Source organism: Narcine bancroftii, chromosome 11 (assembly GCF_036971445.1).
Source record: "Narcine bancroftii isolate sNarBan1 chromosome 11, sNarBan1.hap1, whole genome shotgun sequence".
NCBI lineage: Eukaryota > Metazoa > Chordata > Chondrichthyes > Torpediniformes > Narcinidae > Narcine > Narcine bancroftii.
In genome coordinates this window covers 43276984-43293663 of record NC_091479.1, presented here as the reverse complement: position 1 = coordinate 43293663, position 16680 = coordinate 43276984, and the positions used below count along the sequence as shown (strand labels likewise).

The 16680-nt window shown below is 43.0% G+C and overlaps 1 long non-coding RNA gene across 1 annotated transcript; it reads left to right on the top strand.

Moving 5' to 3' along the window:
* Positions 1 to 6386: 6386 nt before the first annotated feature.
* LOC138745313 (uncharacterized) lies at positions 6387 to 15603 on the top strand. The gene is made up of 3 exons (XR_011346161.1): positions 6387 to 6523; positions 12697 to 12856; positions 14391 to 15603. It is a non-coding gene; the product is annotated as an uncharacterized lncRNA (long non-coding RNA).
* Positions 15604 to 16680: the final 1077 nt, after the last annotated feature.

Sequence of the window (16680 nt, the reverse complement as noted above, 5' to 3'; positions counted from 1 at the left end):
GTAGCTCTATCGAAGTAGCTGTTACATATATAAATATTTTGGATGATTATTGTACTTACAGGATACTTTTCATCCATCTCACAGCCTGTGGGAAGAAACTATTACCCAGCCTGGCGGTCCTGATTTTGATGAAGGACCTGGTTAAAGATGCTGTGCATTGAATGGAAATGGTCTTTTTACAATTCCTTGAGCCCTATTTGAACAGCACTCCCAGTAAATGTCACCTACAGGAGAAGGGGAGACCCCAGTGATACTCACAACTCTTTCCATCATTCCTGTCTGATATTTGCCAGCTACTAGACCATCGAATGATGAAGCCAGACAGGAGACTCAACTGCACTCCTGTAAAATCTCAGGAATCGAGCTGTTGGCCTTGACCTCCTCAGTCTCCTTGGGAAGTGTAGGCACTTCCTGACCAATAAGGAGGTATGCTGTATGGATGGGAATTTTATGTGATTGTATTGTCTATTCTTGCTCTTTAACAATCTTTAGTGGATATAAGTAGACATTGTACTTTAGGATGTACAATCGCGTACAGATTGTCCTTAAATAGACATTTGGCCCAGATGTCTATTCAGTCCAAGAATACTTTCCATCACAGGCAGATTTTGAACAATAACCCCATTCATTTTGCAACAACTGCCACTTAATTTTGCCAGTTGTTCAACGGCAAACTATATGGGGAAAACACCACTGTCAAGTCTTCTGCCTTAAAGGAGTAATTATATTCAAATGGGCAGTAGATCAAGAGATGGAAACAGTGAAATCAGACAGAGGTGAGTGGCTGCTTAAATTAGAAACATTCGTGTTCATGCTATAGAGTTTAAGGCTGCCCAGGAGGAATATAATGTGTTTTCTTTAAGATTGTTTGCCCTCACCCTGGCGAAGGATGGGGCCAACAGACATATTGCTGGAAGGGTTCGAAAATTCATATGGTAGGCCACAGGAAGCTCAAGTTTAGATCCACAGAGCACATGTATTTAGCAAAATGGCCACCCAGTCTGTATTGTTCTTGCTGATAATGAGGTCAACTGAGTCTACCAAATGTAGTAGATTAGGTTGGATGGGGTGCATGTGAAACACTGCCTCACCTGGAAGGTCTGATTGTAGCCTTGGATAGAGGTGCCAGGAGATGTAGGGACAAGTTTGGCAATTTCTGCAGTTCCAATGGGGACTACATGAGGTGGTGATGGGTGGAGAGGGAAGTGCCGTCGAGGGAGTCACAGAAAGACGTGCCCCTGTGAAAAGAGGATATGAGTGGAGCAGGTTCGATGTAACAGATTAGAGGATGGTGCTGAAGTTGGAAGTATTCAAGGATAATGTGTCAGATGTGGCAGCTGATGGGTGGTAAGTGAGAAACCTGAGGGATTCTGTCCTTGTTCTGCCAGAGAGGAAGTGGGGGAAGGGCAGAAAAAGAATTGGAGATAAGGGTGTAGGCTTTATCAAAGACAGTATGGGGGAATCTGCATTTATTGAAGAAATAAGACATTTTAGGTATCCTGGAGTAGAAGACCTCATCCTGGGACTGTTACAGGCCCTGAGGACCCCAAACCTTCGCAGCAATAGTAAATCATCAAGACAAATGGTTATTTAAACAAACGTTGTTTTTAAATTTCTTTAAACAAAAAAATAGATTCAAACTTTAACTTATCACTATTAACTTAACAGCCTTACATTGCCCCCTTCCAATTCTAAGCACAGTTGTATTTAATATGTATAAAGTTCTTTGACACAAGTCCAAGTTCACCGGTGTCTATCAATTCTTATACTGTGCACAGATTCAACATTTATGAATTTTCACCAAGCTCTGGTGCTTAAAAGTAAATGTTTACCCTCCAGGAAGGCGCTTGTTGGTTTCAGAGAGGGATTCCTTGCTCATTGGACACACAAAATCTGATTCCCTCTGATCATTCACTTTGGAGTCTTGCCAAAGAAACTAGCCCCATCAGGGTTTTCCAAATGATAACCTCTTCTGCAGGTCACCATTGAGTTCCTTTTTTTTTTCCCTTATTTCAGGTGAAACACCATTTCTAGCCAGCCATCTCCTCATGTATGGGCCACAAGGTTTTTCAACAGGCTGAACTTAGAACTCACAACCCTTCTTCAAAATGGGGTTTCAACAAGATGTCAGCTTGCCATCTCTCCCTCTCTCTTTTAGAAAAAAAAAAGCCTATTTGGCCTCTACTCTCTGCTTGCAAAACCACATGACCTTCTTAGAACAGCAAACTGGAACCAGCCAGATGACTGCACCTGACCCAAACTTCTGAGTCCATTCATCTCTTGCTTTAAAAACAATAATCCATTTAAACCTAATTTTGAAATTATAGCCAAGCAGTCTCCTTGTTTTGTCTTTGCAAAGGCTCTCGGCGCCTGCATGACTCACTCTCAGCAAAGCTCTTGCAATTTAAATAAGAGCTGTTTTGTGAAGTGTTTGTGTTTGTTTGTGACCTCCATGACTCCTACAATCCATCTCTTTCAAAAACATCTCTATATACAATGTAAAATATATAATCTGTCACAGGACAGATGCAGCAGAGGAGTTGTGATAAAATCAATGGTGTCCTTGCAAAAAAATAAAAGGGAAGAGGTATTATCCAGGTAGCTCTGGTGAGTGGAGTTTGTAATAGTTTGAAAGTTGAACCTCTCTATTTCAGGAGACAATTTACTGTCATGTAATTTAAAAGTGTCATATCACACAAAATTGCTTTTTTTCCTGCTGTAAGACAAACAGACTCACCTCTGGCAGAAATTGCCTGAAATGCCTCTTGCAGTCAGAGAAAGACTGAGTGCTCCCCCCCCCCACCACCCCAAACCCTGGGCCAAGTCACTAAGGGTCTGTGGATTCTCTTTCAATGCTCACAGACCATCAAAGTCATTGGCAATGTGAGCTCCAGTTTTGAACCTCTGACATAATTAGGAACCATTTAGCACTCACTCGTATCCCAGGTCTGATACCTGACACCCTTTTAGCCAGTTTTGACCCAGTCTCTAGCAATCCACTGCCTGGTGTGAGTTCCTTGACTGCTTTATTCAGAAGCCCGCAGCCTGCATCGGTTCCTCTCCTCAAGTCACCAACAGACTGCCACCTATGTGTGTCTTTCAGCTGCAGAACCTCTCACTGGTCTCCTTCCTTGGATACTGACCCATGGATTGAATCCTCTGCTTCTGAGATGTTGGTGGGGTGTGGTCTTTCTGTTTTCTGGTGCCCTGCACTAGTCGTCCACTTCCCCAGAGTTCACGGTGGTGAGGAAATCTAACAAATCTAAATTTAAAAAAAAATGTAACTAAGAGGAGAATCTCACATGTCTAGAGGGATGGAAAGGGAATTATTACAAATTGAAGCCTGATATTTGAATATTCAGGTGCCAAATTTGCAAAAGCATATTTCTCAAGCTATATGTAATTTTTTCCAAAGGAATACAAGTTTGAATTTTTGCATGTCATCTTGGCATCCCTAAAAATATATTTATATCTGATTTCCAAGTAAGTGCAATAGATGTCCTCATTACTGCTAACGTTAATTTAACAAATTTCCATTGATATATTAATAGATTTAATTTGGGCCTTGTTCCTTCAATATTTTGTAATAAAGATAAGGTCAGATTCTGCGGAAAAACATCTCCTGTAACTTGTTCCAAAAAAATTGTAATTCTCCCCAAAAAGATCTCACATTAGGACAAAGCTAAGTTGAATGCAAGAAAGTTGCGACATCTTCACCACACCTAAAACATTGATCTGATAATTCTCATTTTATTCTATTCAAATTCACTGCTGAAATAAATAACTGTAGAAGAAAAACTAGTTGTGAATTCCTTCCTCACTGCTGCAGTATGCAACTCTGGTCAATAGATCCAAAACGCTGCATTGAAGTGAATTTATACAACTCACCTGGATCACGTGATCTCTATTGGAAATCAGCTTCCTGTTAAGCTTTTCAAATCCAACTGCCTGAGTCACCTGACTCCAGGTGCAGCTTTCAGATAAAATCCTTGCTGACATCTGCTGCATGACTGATGTAAAAACAATTATACTGAACTAATTTATGGATCTCCCCATATTTGCCATTCAATTAAATTATTCAGATCCATTTCCCACCTTTGTCTCAACTTATGAAATCCTCATTTAAAATTTCCTACTTGTAATAAAGAGGACATCATCAAATATTTTTTTTTTAACAATTCCTCTTATAAGGAGTTCTATTTCAGTACAACATGGTTGGTCCTAACTTATCCTTCAAATATGCTCTTAGTTGGAAAGAGCAAAAAAGATTGCGATGAGTTATACGACATTTATTTCTCAGTTGCTCAAATGACATTAATTGACCCCTTTCATGACAATCTTCAACATTTATAATCCCCTTACGAAAGTCGCTATCGAGAAATTGATGATCCTTTGAAAAAGATACGAGGATTTTGAATCAAAGCCATTCTGGGTGATGTACATCCACTTACACCAATTTCATCATTTATTGTATTCCATATATTAATCAAATGTTTCAACAATTGTGTATCTTTATCACCAACCATTAATTTTGATTCCCACTTGTATATAAATTCTTCTGCTTTTCCCTCTCCTTTTTATTTGATTCTATTTTAACCCTTTCAAATAAAGAAGCAAGAAATCTCATTTGAGCTGCTCCATAACAATTTTTAAAATGAGGAAGCTGCAGTCCTCTCAATGCAGAATTTGCATTGGGTTACTTGTAACATGGGATTGAATCGGAAATGGGTTCACGTGACATAAAACCACGATGCAGAATGTTTTCTAAGAATGGAATACACGAGGAGGGTTGACGAGGTCTCCAGCTGGAGAAAGATCACAAGATATAGGAGCAGAAGTAGGCCCGTCGAGTCTGTTCCACCATTCTTCCACTCACCCACACTCCCCAGCTTTCTCCCCATCACCCTTGATTCATTGACTAATCAAATACCTGTCAATCTCTGCCTTAAATACACCCAATGACCTCACGGGGGTTTCACGACCCACTGACAAAATCAATTTTTCCACATTTGTTTTAAATTGACACCCTAAAATCCTGTCCTAGAATCCTCTAACATGGGAAACATCTTTGCCATATGTACTCTGCCCAGTCCATCTAGCATTTGAAATGCCTCTGAGGTCCCCCTTATCCTTCTGTACCCCAACTAGTACAGTCGAAGAGTCAACAATTGTTCCTCATGCACTAACCCTTTCATTCCTGATATCATTCCAGTAAATCATCTCTGACCTTCTCCAACACCAGCACATCTTTTCTCAAATATGGCACCCAAAACTCTAATTCTGATTGAATGGAAAGGGAATTCTCCAATGACACAAACACAACAGTTAAATGATATTATGTCTTGTTAATATTCACAAAAATTATAGAAGAGTCAATTAATAACTTTCAAAAGATGCTGGGACTCATTTATGGACCATTGTCATAACCTAAAGCATTAGGGTTGTTACGAGACCAGAGGACCCCAAAATACAGCAGTAATAGATATTCACCAAGACAAATGGTGACTTAAACAAAAGCTGATTTTAATTATCTTTCAAGATGAAAATGGAATTACACTTTAACTTATCACTATTTTATTACTTTAACTGAATTTACCCAACTTTCCCCCCTTCTAATTCTAAGTGCACGTGTGTGTAAGTTCAGAAAAGTTCTTTGGTTCACAGTCCAATCTCACTTCTCAATACTCTAAGTTCACTGGTTGCAGGCCATTCTTCTACTGTGCACAGAATTTAACATATATAAAGTTCACCAGGTTTGGTGCTCGAAAGGTAAATAATTACTGTTCAGGACGATTCTTGTTGGTTTTCAGAGAGAGGTGTGCTGTTCAGGGAAGTATTAGGGTGTTTGTGACTCAACGTATAAGCATCTGAAGTCTGTTATCTCTTCGGAAAAGCTCTGATCGCTTTAGCATTGAGCAGAGCTGAACCAGGACTTTGCAGGTATTTAAGGAAGTGTGTGGGCAGGGTTTGTTCTGGACCAACAATCTCACTAAATGACTCTGCTTGAAATCAAGATTCAAACCATTTTGAGGAATACAACAGGAATTGTTCAACAAGAGCCTGGTGTTCCCTGAGGAGTTATCTTTCAATAGTGGAAATGATTTATTTAAAAACCCCATTAATCTTCCTGATGCAGATCTTTGTATTTAACTTTCAAGTTGCTATCAGTTGTTCACTTGGAGGCCTTTAATGGGGTGACTGGGTGGAATCTTTGCTTTAACCAAGCAGTTTTCTTGCAATTTTCCAGCTGTAGGATGCGGTGCAGTTGCTTGCAAGTTTAGCAAGTGGGATTATGATGTGAAACTGCAAGTCACAGCGTGATTTTTGTTTTTGAAAATGCAGATGTGAAAATGTTAACTTTGGTCTCCTTGGTTTGCTTAAGTTTACAGAGGAGACGTTGGGTCAAGCTGAAAAGACAGAGTTGGATGCCCATTTGGCAAATCGGCTGGGCAAAGCAGAAAGCTCAAAACGAGGGTCTGAAAAAATAATGAAGCAGACTGAAGTGCCGTTGAACCAAACCCAGGTAAAGAATTTAATTTTGTGCTGTGTACTTAAGAGATCAAACAATTTGGGCTTTTAGTGGTGACCTATTTAAATGAACAAAATCTGATTAGAATTGAAGTTTATGGAATGTTTGGAAGTTGCCACAAAAAAATGGAGCATATAAATTAGATAAATGAACAATACAATGAGCCTGGTGTCACAGTATCTGCCTCCCTCGACTGAACATCACCGTTAAACCTTCTCCCCAATATAAACCTGATGTCAAAGTATCTGACACTGTTAATCGTACATCAATATTAAACCTTCTCACGAATTTGAATCCTGTCTCAAAGTTTCTGCCTCAGTCTATCATACATCAACGAAAAACTATCTCCCCCCCCCCACCCGTGATCCTGGTGTAGTAGAGTCTGCCTCAGTCTACCGTCCATCACCGTTAAACCTTCTCCCCACTGTGAACCTGGTGTCATGGTAGATATCTCAATGTACAGTATATCACCATTTAACCTTCTCCCCAACATGAATCTGGTGTCACTGTATATATCTCAATATACAGTATATCACCGTTAAACCTTCTCACTACTGTGAACTTGGTGTCACAGTATTGGGCTCAGTCTACCGTACATCACTGATAAACCTCCTCCCCACTGTGCACCCTGTGACACGGTATCCATCTCAATTCACCGTACATCACTGTTAAACGTTCTCCCCAATGTGAACATGGTGTCACAGTATCTGACACAGTTTATAGTAAATAACTGTTAAACCTTCTTACTACTGTGGAATCCATCTCACATTTTCTGCCTCAGTCTACCGTTAATAAACATTAAAACTTTTCTTCCTGTGAACCTGGTGTTAAAGTATCTGCCTCAGTTTAACGCACATCACCATTAAGCCTTCTTACTGCCCTGCACTCAGTGTCACAGTATATGCCAAAGTCTACTGTACTTTACCATTAAAACATCTCCCCACTCTGAACCTGGTGTCGCAGTATCTGACACAGTTTATCGAACATGACTGTTAAACCTTGTTAATGTTGTGAACCCATTGTCTCAATATCTCTTATTAGTCTACCATATATCATCATTAAACCTTTACACATCTGTGAATGGGTGTCACTGTATCTGACACCGTTTATCGTACATTACTGTTAAACCTTCTCCCCATGTGATCCTGGTGTCACAGTATCTGACACAGTTTATCGGACATTACTTTTCAATTTTCTCATTGCTGTGAACCCAGTGTCACAGTAACTGTCTCAGTCAACCGTACATCATCGTTGAACCTTCTCCAACTGTGAACCTGGTGGCACAGTATCTGCCTCAGTCTACCGTATATCACCGTTAAACCTCCTCCCCACTGTGAACCTGGTGTCACTGTATCTGACAGAGTTTATCGGACATTACTTTTCAAAATTCTCACTGCTGTGAACCCAGTGTCACAGTAACTGTCTCAGTCTACCGTACATCATTGTTGAAATTTCTCCAACTGTGAACCTGGTGGCACAGTATCTGCCTCAGTCTACCGTATATCACCGTTAAACCTCCTCCCCACTGTGAACCTGGTGTCACTGTTTCTGACACAGTTTATCGGACATTACTTTTCAAAATTCTCACTGCTGTGAACCCAGTGTCACAGTAACTGTCTCAGTCTACCGTACATCATTGTTGAAATTTCTCCAACTGTGAACCTGGTGTCACTGTATCTGCCTCAGTCTACCATACATCACCGTTAAACATTTTCCCCATTGTGCACCTGGTATCACATTATCTACCTCAACATAACGTACATCACCATTACACTTTATTCCCTTGTGAACCTTGTGTCACATTATCTGCCTCAGTCTACAGTACATCACTGTTAAACCTGATCCCCACTTTACTCCTGGTGTAAAATTATCTACCTCAACATACCCTATATCACTGTTAAACCTTCTCCCCCTGTGAACCTGGTGTCACAGTATCTGATGCAGTTCATGGGTATATCACTGTTAAACCTTCTCACAAATGTGAATCCTACTATAAAATAATGCACCCCTTCTAAGTCTCACAGTATTCTAATCCCCACCTATTTTAAAAATTCCAAAAAAAAGACAAAAATCAATCCCAAAACAAACTACTCAAAAGTAGCAGCCCCCTAAAAATCTGAGTGTGATGAAGTCCACAAGTGGCAGGTGACTAAAGGACTCAGTGTCACCCACCCCCAGTCAGACTTTCACAAAGTACTGAAACAAAAACATTCAACCCAGTGATTCCAGTCCCAATGATTGTTCCGGATCTTCAATATCGAGAAGACTTTGCGTCAATTCAACTTTTTTTCCCATTCTTTCCATATTTTCCAATCTTCCCATTTCCATTCCCATTGACCCTTCCCTTCGATGACAATGGTGACGATCGCCCATTTCCTCGTACATCTGGCAATGAATTAGCAAATATTAAAGCATCATGGTCATTCTCAAAAAACTGAGATTGAAAATTCCCATAAAAATCTTTCAATACTGCCGAATAATGAAAAGCAAATTTATATCCCTTTCGCCACAATACTTCTTAGGCTGAATTAAATTCTCGGTCTCTTAGGATAATTTCTTGACTCAGATCTACATTTTAAAAAACCCTATTATTTTGAACCATCAGTGGATCCTGATTTTGCCGTGTTTTCTCCACCACCAATCGGAGGATCATCTCTCTGTCTTGATATTTAAAACAGCGAATCAAAACTGCTCGTGGTAATTGGCTTGGCAACGGTTTCTTCCTTAACGCTCTATTCGCTCGATCTAATTCCAGTCCATCCACAACGAATTACCTGCCCTACACGTCTGGGATCCATTTCTTCAAAACCTTCACCGGATCCGAACCTTCCATATCTTCCAGAAGACATACTATCTTAACATTATTTCTACAACTTTGGTTTTCTAATGAGTCAAACTTCTTCAATAATTCCTTCTTCTGAATCCCCCAATCTACAAAAGGATCTTCCACTTTTTCCATTTTTTCTCTATTACTCTCCACTTGACTCTTGCATTCAAGAAAGCCTCTTCAATCTTTTAAAAATGTTCTTGCACAGTATCCACTGATCATGTCCATCTCGTAACATCACTCTTAACTACATTAATATCTTGCTTCATGAAATTTATTTCTTCAAACACAGTGTTCATTTTAGTTTTCATTTCCGAAAATCCTTGAGTCATCTGATGAGTCATCTGCATTGATATATTTGCCATATCTTCCATGAGCTGAGCAATCCCTTCCAGAATTAGAAACACAGAATCCAGTCCAGGATCCATCACCTGCCTTTGAGACCGACAGCTCTCTTCTTCCTCCAAAGCAGTAAGTCCTCTTCCAGTATGGCTGCAGGTCTGGTGACCCGACAACAGCGTGCCGACCTCATCAGCTCACTGCCGCTCAGGCTCCCCCACAGCCCATATCATCTCCAAAGGTTCGTGGACCCTCAATACACTTTGCATGCCCGGTAGGGCACCGACTGCGCAGGTGCATCTTCTGATGCTACAGTGCGCTCCCCCGGACCACCAGGCAATGCTGCAGGCTCACGGGCCTGTCCACGCTCAGCTGGCTCACACTCACGCCTGTGTTCACGAGCGCACGAGTCAAAACTGCCAAAATCATCGCTGAGCTGGCGCCATCTTGCGATGGCACAAGCCGGGCGGGAGTCCTCTGAGGCTTGGGGACTCCAGTCGATGACTCCGTTGCTTCAACTTGAACTCGGCCACAATTCTTCAACACTTTTGTAAGGTAATTTCTTCTGTAACTGAGTTTTCGATTTTTTCACATTTGCAGCCATTTCGATCCTCCACTATTCCAAAGTCTTTTAACAGTATTTTAAATCACTTTTACAACTTTTAAAATCAAGCATTTAATGATCTAACTGGGAAAGGGTGGAACCACGCGTCTACCCTCTACGCCATCTTGTCACAGTATCTGCCACAGTTTATAGTAAATCACTGTTAAACTTTCACATTACTGTGAATGCTGTCTCTCAGTTTCTGCCTCAGTCTACCATTCATCAACGTTAAACCTTCTCCCCCTGTTAACCTGGTGTTAAATTATCAGCCTAAGTTTACCACACATCACCATTAAACTTTATCCCCATTGTGGGACCGGTTTTACTGTATCTGCCACAGTTTAGTGTACATCACCGTTAAAAATTCTCCCCAATGTAAAGCTGGTGTCACTGTATTCGCCAAAGGTTATTGTACAGCTCTGTTAAACATTTTCCCCACTATGAACCCGGTGTCACAGTAACTGTCTCAGTTTCCCATACGTCACCAATAAAGCTTTTTTCCCACTCTGAGCCCAGTATCAACGTATCTACGTAGTCTCCTGTACATCACCATTAACCTCCTCCCCACTGTGAACCAGGTTTCACAGAATCTGCCACAGTTTATTGTTCATCATTTTTAAACCTTCTCACTACTGTAAACCTGGAGTCACAGAATCTGCCTTATTCTACCATACATCACTGTTAAACCTTCTCAGTACTGTGAACACGGTGTCACAGTATCTGCCAAAGTCGACTGTACATCACCATTAAAATTCTCCCCACGTTGACCCATTTATCACTGTTTTTGCCACCATTTATCGTACATCACAGTATATTCCACAGTTTATTGTACATCAGTGATATACCTTCTCCTCATTGTGAATGTAGTGTCACCATATCTGCGTCAGTCTTCGTACATCACCATAAACTTCTCCCCAATGTGAACCTGGTGTCACTTTATATGCCACAGTTAAGATTACATCACCGTAAAACCTTCTTCTAACTGTGTACCTGGTATCACAGTATCTACCACAGCTTATCGTGCATTACTGTTAAACCTTCTCACTACTGTGAACTCGGTGTCGCAGTATCTGCCAAAGTCTACCGTATATCACCGTTAAATATTCTCCAAACTGTGAACCTTTTGTCACAGTGTCTGATCAGTTTATCGTACATTACTGTTAAACCCGCCGGATAAGCTCCAGAGAGCGAAAGAGGAGTTCTCACATCTGCAGGAACTGGGGATCATTCATCGCTCCGACAGTCCTTGGGCCTCGCCGCTCCACCTGGTCCCAAAAGCCTCCAGTGGCTAGTGCCGCTGTAGAGATTTTCGACGGCTTAATGACATGACAGTACCTGACCGTTATCCCATCCCTCACATTCAGGACTTTACGGCCAATCTGCATTGTATGAGAGTATTCTACAAGGTCGATCTGGTACACGTGTATCATCAAATCCTATTGCACCCTGAGGATATCCCCAAAGCAGCCATCATCAACCCCTTTGGCTTGTTCAAATTTTTATGCATGCCTTTCAGGCTCAAGATCACCACCCAGACCTTCCAGCACCTCATGGATACGGTGCGCAGGGATTTGAATTTCGCGTTCATTTATCTGGATGACATTCTTGTCACCAGCAGAGACTGGGCACAACACAAGTCTCAACTGCACACCCTCTTCTCCCGACTGGCCGAATTCGGCCTAATGGTTAGCCCGGCCAAATACCAGTTTTGTGCAGAAGAAAATTTGGATGGGATGAAACTAATCCAGAATCCATTGCACAAGATTGGAAAAATTGGATTGAGCGTCTTCAAATACTTGGAAGTTTTGAAGTCAACAGACTTTGGAGTGGCCACATTTGCTCAGTTACACCATTTTTCTGATCTAAACGAAGGTGGTTTTGATCCTGTCAGTTACTGAGTCCTGTGAAATAACCAAGTGCGAGAAGATGGTGGATTTGTAATGGGAAAAGCCAGAGTGGCTCCATTAAAGTCAGACACCAGACCTTGAATGGAATTGACTGCTGCTACTACGGCGAGTAAAATGGACGCTATGTTAAAAAGAGAATTACAGATGGAGTTAGCAGATCCTGTGTTTTGGACTGATAGAACATCAGTGCTTAAATATATTAATAATGAAATCATGAGGTTTCATCTCTTTGTGACTAACAGAGAGAATGAAAACCTGGACAACAACAAATGGCAGATTTACCACAGGACAGAGTTTCACCTGATGAATTCCCAACTACATCCGTAGAAGTTGATTATTTTGGTCCTTTGCAAGTAAAGTGAGGACGAAGTGTTGAAAAACGATATGGAATTATTTTCACTTGTTTGACTATGAGAGCAATTCATATTGAAGCAGCGTCATTGCTTGATACAGACTCATTTATTAATGTTCTTTTGCGTTTTATTCCTAGACCTGGTCAAGTAAAAGAATTATGTTCTGATAATGGATCGAACTTTAAAGGAGCTGATCGAGAATTATGAAAAGTTATTCAAAATTGGAATCAACATCAAATTCATGAGAAAGAAGTTAATTGGATATTTAATCCACCCATAGTTATGGGTGTGGTACGGGTAAGGGTTAGTTGGTTGTGGAGAACGTTTACAAAGGTCTGTACTGGGCAGTACTGGGCAGCAATGCTTAATGTTGTAATGGATACGGAAGCTCTGGGTAGGGGTAAGGGAGGGGCTGGCCAGGAAGTCTGCAGATGCTGAGTCCGAGGGCAATGCACAAACATGCTGGGGAAACTCATGGATAGTTTTGTGAGGAGCAGGTCCTGCATCACAAGTCAAATTGAGTATTTCGAGGAGGTGTCAAAGGAAATAGATGAAGGTCAAGGTCTGTATGTGCTGCACGTGGATTTTAGTAAGGTGCTACAAGGTCGTCATGGTGGCCTCATTCACAACGTCGGTAGGCATGGGATCCATGGAGCCTTGGCTGTGTGGATTCAGAATTGGCTTGTCTGCAGTAAACAGAGGGTAGTAGTAGATGGAACAATGACTAGTGGCTCTCCAAAGGGATCTGCTCTGGAACCCCTGCTCTTTGTGATTTTTATGAATGATGATGGGAGTGGAAGGGTGGGTACGTCACGGGATGACACAGAGGTAGAGATGTTGTAGACAGTGTAGAAGTTTGTCATAGGTCATCCAGTTTGCAGAGAAGTGACAGATGGAGTTGAATGCTGTAAATACAGATGTACTTAAACAAGCAACTGGTACAGGTTTATTTCCAGAGTCATTTTCAAGGGCACGAATAAAAGTTATTCCAAAGAAGGTTGGAGACCCATTAAAATTAGCTTCATATAGTCCAATATCTTTATTGAATGCGGATTACAAGATCGTGAGCGCAGAGCACTTGGTTAATGTCAGGATGATGAACAGTGTGCAGGACAGAGATATATTTAGATCCTGCTCCATAAATCGCTCAAGGTTGCTGTGCAATTTGAGAGGGATTTTAAGATGGTGTATTGTGTGCTGGCCTTCAGGAGTCGGGGATTGAGTTCAAGAACTGTGAGGTAACGTTGCAGATGTATAAAATTCTAGTGAAACCACACTTGGAATATTGTGTGCATTCCTGGGGCGAGAATACCAGTGGACGTCTAAATATGATGAGATAGGGAACTTTAGACAAGATGTGAGGGGGATATTTTGTTGACACAGAATGTAGTGGGTGGCTGGAATGCATTGCCATGGGTAGTAGTGGAGGCTGGTCCAAAAAAGGCATGAAAAAGATTTTAATATAGGGACAGGAATAAAAGAAAAGCAGAAGGTACTGGTGAGAGGGAGGGAAGTGTAATATTGTAGTCGGGTATATTCAGATGGGTCAGCTGAAGGGACTTGACTGATCCATCCATGATTTGTCCAGCATCTTGCTGCCATGTCGTGGTGAACCAGGGTGTTGCCTGATGGAGACACAGTACTCTGAGCTCTGCAGATATAGATTGTGGTTTTCTCCATAACACACTTCCTCAGGTAAAGCAGAGGAAGGGAAAGGACCTAGTGTGCAGGGGTAGGGAGGGGGGTGATGGGGGAAGAGTTGGGGCCCTCCAAAGTCATCGTGATCAGGCCTCGGAGACGGCATCTCCATCACTCGTATTTCTCTTCCCAGGAGAAGGAGTGATCTCAGAGACAAGACACGAGTCCAGAAGAACATTCCAGCCCAGCTGAACAGAGGACGGACAACATCATGATGGCCTGAACCCCTCCCCTTCGCCCTCTTCCCTGCCAACTCCATTCCCCACTTCTTCCATATCCCTTCACCCACTTCCCCCACCCATTTCTCCCCTACCTCTCCTCCATTCCAACCCCCTCCCACTCACCTTCCCCTTCACCTACCCTCACACCTATGCCCTAAACTCAGCCCTCCTCCCTTCACCTCCCCTTCCCCTCTCCTTTGCCCCTCCCCTTCGCCTCCTACCCTTCGCCTCCTACCATTCCCCTCCTCCCCTTCCCCTCCTTCCCTTCCCCTCCCCTTCCTACCCCTAACTTAGGGGAAGGAGGGATAGGGGAAGGGGGTAGGAGAAAGGAGGTAGTGAGAGGGTAGGGGTAGGTTATGGGGTAGTGGTAGGGGGTGCAGGTATGGGATAGGATTAGGGGAAGGGGGTAGGTGTAGAGGATAGGGGTAGGGTTTAGGTTAGGGTTGGGGAAGGTGGGTAGAATTAAGATAAGGGTCAGGGACGTGTAGAGGTACAGTTAGGTTTAGGGTTAGGAGATGTGGGCTCAGGTTAGGTCGAGATTTAGGGTTAGGTTTAGAGTTCAGGGAAGTGGGCGTGATAAGTTTAGGGGAAGGAGGTAGGAGTAGGAGGTAGAGGTGGGGTGTGAGTTGGGGTTTGGGGAAGGTGGGTAGGATTAGGGTTTGGTTTAGGGGACACCGTAGGGATAGGGTTAGGGGATAGAGTAGAAATAAGAGTTAGGGTTGGGGACGTGGTGTAGTGTTTAAGGGTATCCGTAGTGTTAACGTTAAGGATAGAGTTTGTTAGGGGTTAGGGTTAGGTTGGGGAGGGGAGCGGGGGAGGCGAGTAGTGCACGGGAAATGGGGAGGTGATGGAGGAGGGGAATGGGCATGGGAATGAGGAGGGGTACGGTGTAGAGGAAATGGGAGGTGAATGGAGGAAGGCATCGCTACCCCCTCCCCTCCCCACCACTACCCCCTCCCCTCCCCACCCCTTCCCCCACATTATCCCTGCCTCCTCTCCTCCTTCCAGAGGAAGCCGGGCCTCATACCGGCCAGAACCTCCCTGTAATTTCAGAGCCTCCGTTTCAGGAAGTGCCTTCGACGCTTGCCGCTGGACAGACATCTTGTCTCTTGATTCATTCTATACCGTTGATATTAAATTTAAAAATGGTTTGGTCTTTTAAAGCTTGAACTCAAAAGGCTGGTCCAGATAGACCACAGAAACAGGCCCTTCGGCCCCACTCTCCTGCTGGCTGTGCTGTTGTAATCAGTCCATATTCCTCTCCACCTTTCCATTCTTAGCTCCCATCCAGCTCATGTTGCCTTGTCAATCTCACGGTCTGTGGGAAGAAACTATTTTCCTCCCTGGCTTCTCTGCTTTTATTCCTCCATATCTCCTTCCTGATGGCAGGGGGACAAAGATGCTCTTTGCTGGATATCTGGGAGTCTATTTGCAGAGCCCATGCCTGCAAAAAATTCAGGGGTCCCTTGCCTTGAGGTTCCACAGCACTCTCTCGTCAAAACACAACTGCACCTTCCTTCCCCTCCTCTCCCAGGTCTCAGTATCCCCCTGACAATTCCAGTCAGCTGCCATGTCTACACCCTGCCCGACCTGCTATCGAATGCCCTGCATCCTCCTTCCCCGTTGGTTTCCTCCTGTTATCAGGCATCAGAATGGACCCCACCCTGTTGAAACTACCTGTATTCTCACTGATCTCTCTGCACCACTGCCCTCCATCCAGGGGTCTTGGTTGTCTTGTGGTGATGGTGGAGAACAAAGTACCAACTCAAGGAGATGGGGAGCAGTAAGGAGACCCCCAGTTCCAGGAGACATGGAGAACCACAGAGATGCCCAACTCTGTCAATCCGGTAGAACCTGGTAATCAGGTGCAAGGAGCTCTCGGGTACTGCTGCACGTGAGGCAGGTGTGGCCCATCCCCACACCTCCATCCTGTCAATTCCCAAAACACATTTCCTATTCATGTGGGGGTCCAAAATGGATAGAGTCTGGAGGACCATGTACGTCGTCAATCAATGGGGGCATAACCCTAACCAGCAAGGCTTTTGTGTATGGCTGTGCTAGGAAACAAAGTGCAAGGGCACCAAAAGCCACTATGTGCTGAAGTTCTACCTGGCTCAGGTGTTGCGAAAGATTGGTCTGGCCCTGATGCCACACAATTTCCTCGTCAGCAGGACTTTACCCCATCACCTTCATGGGAATGGT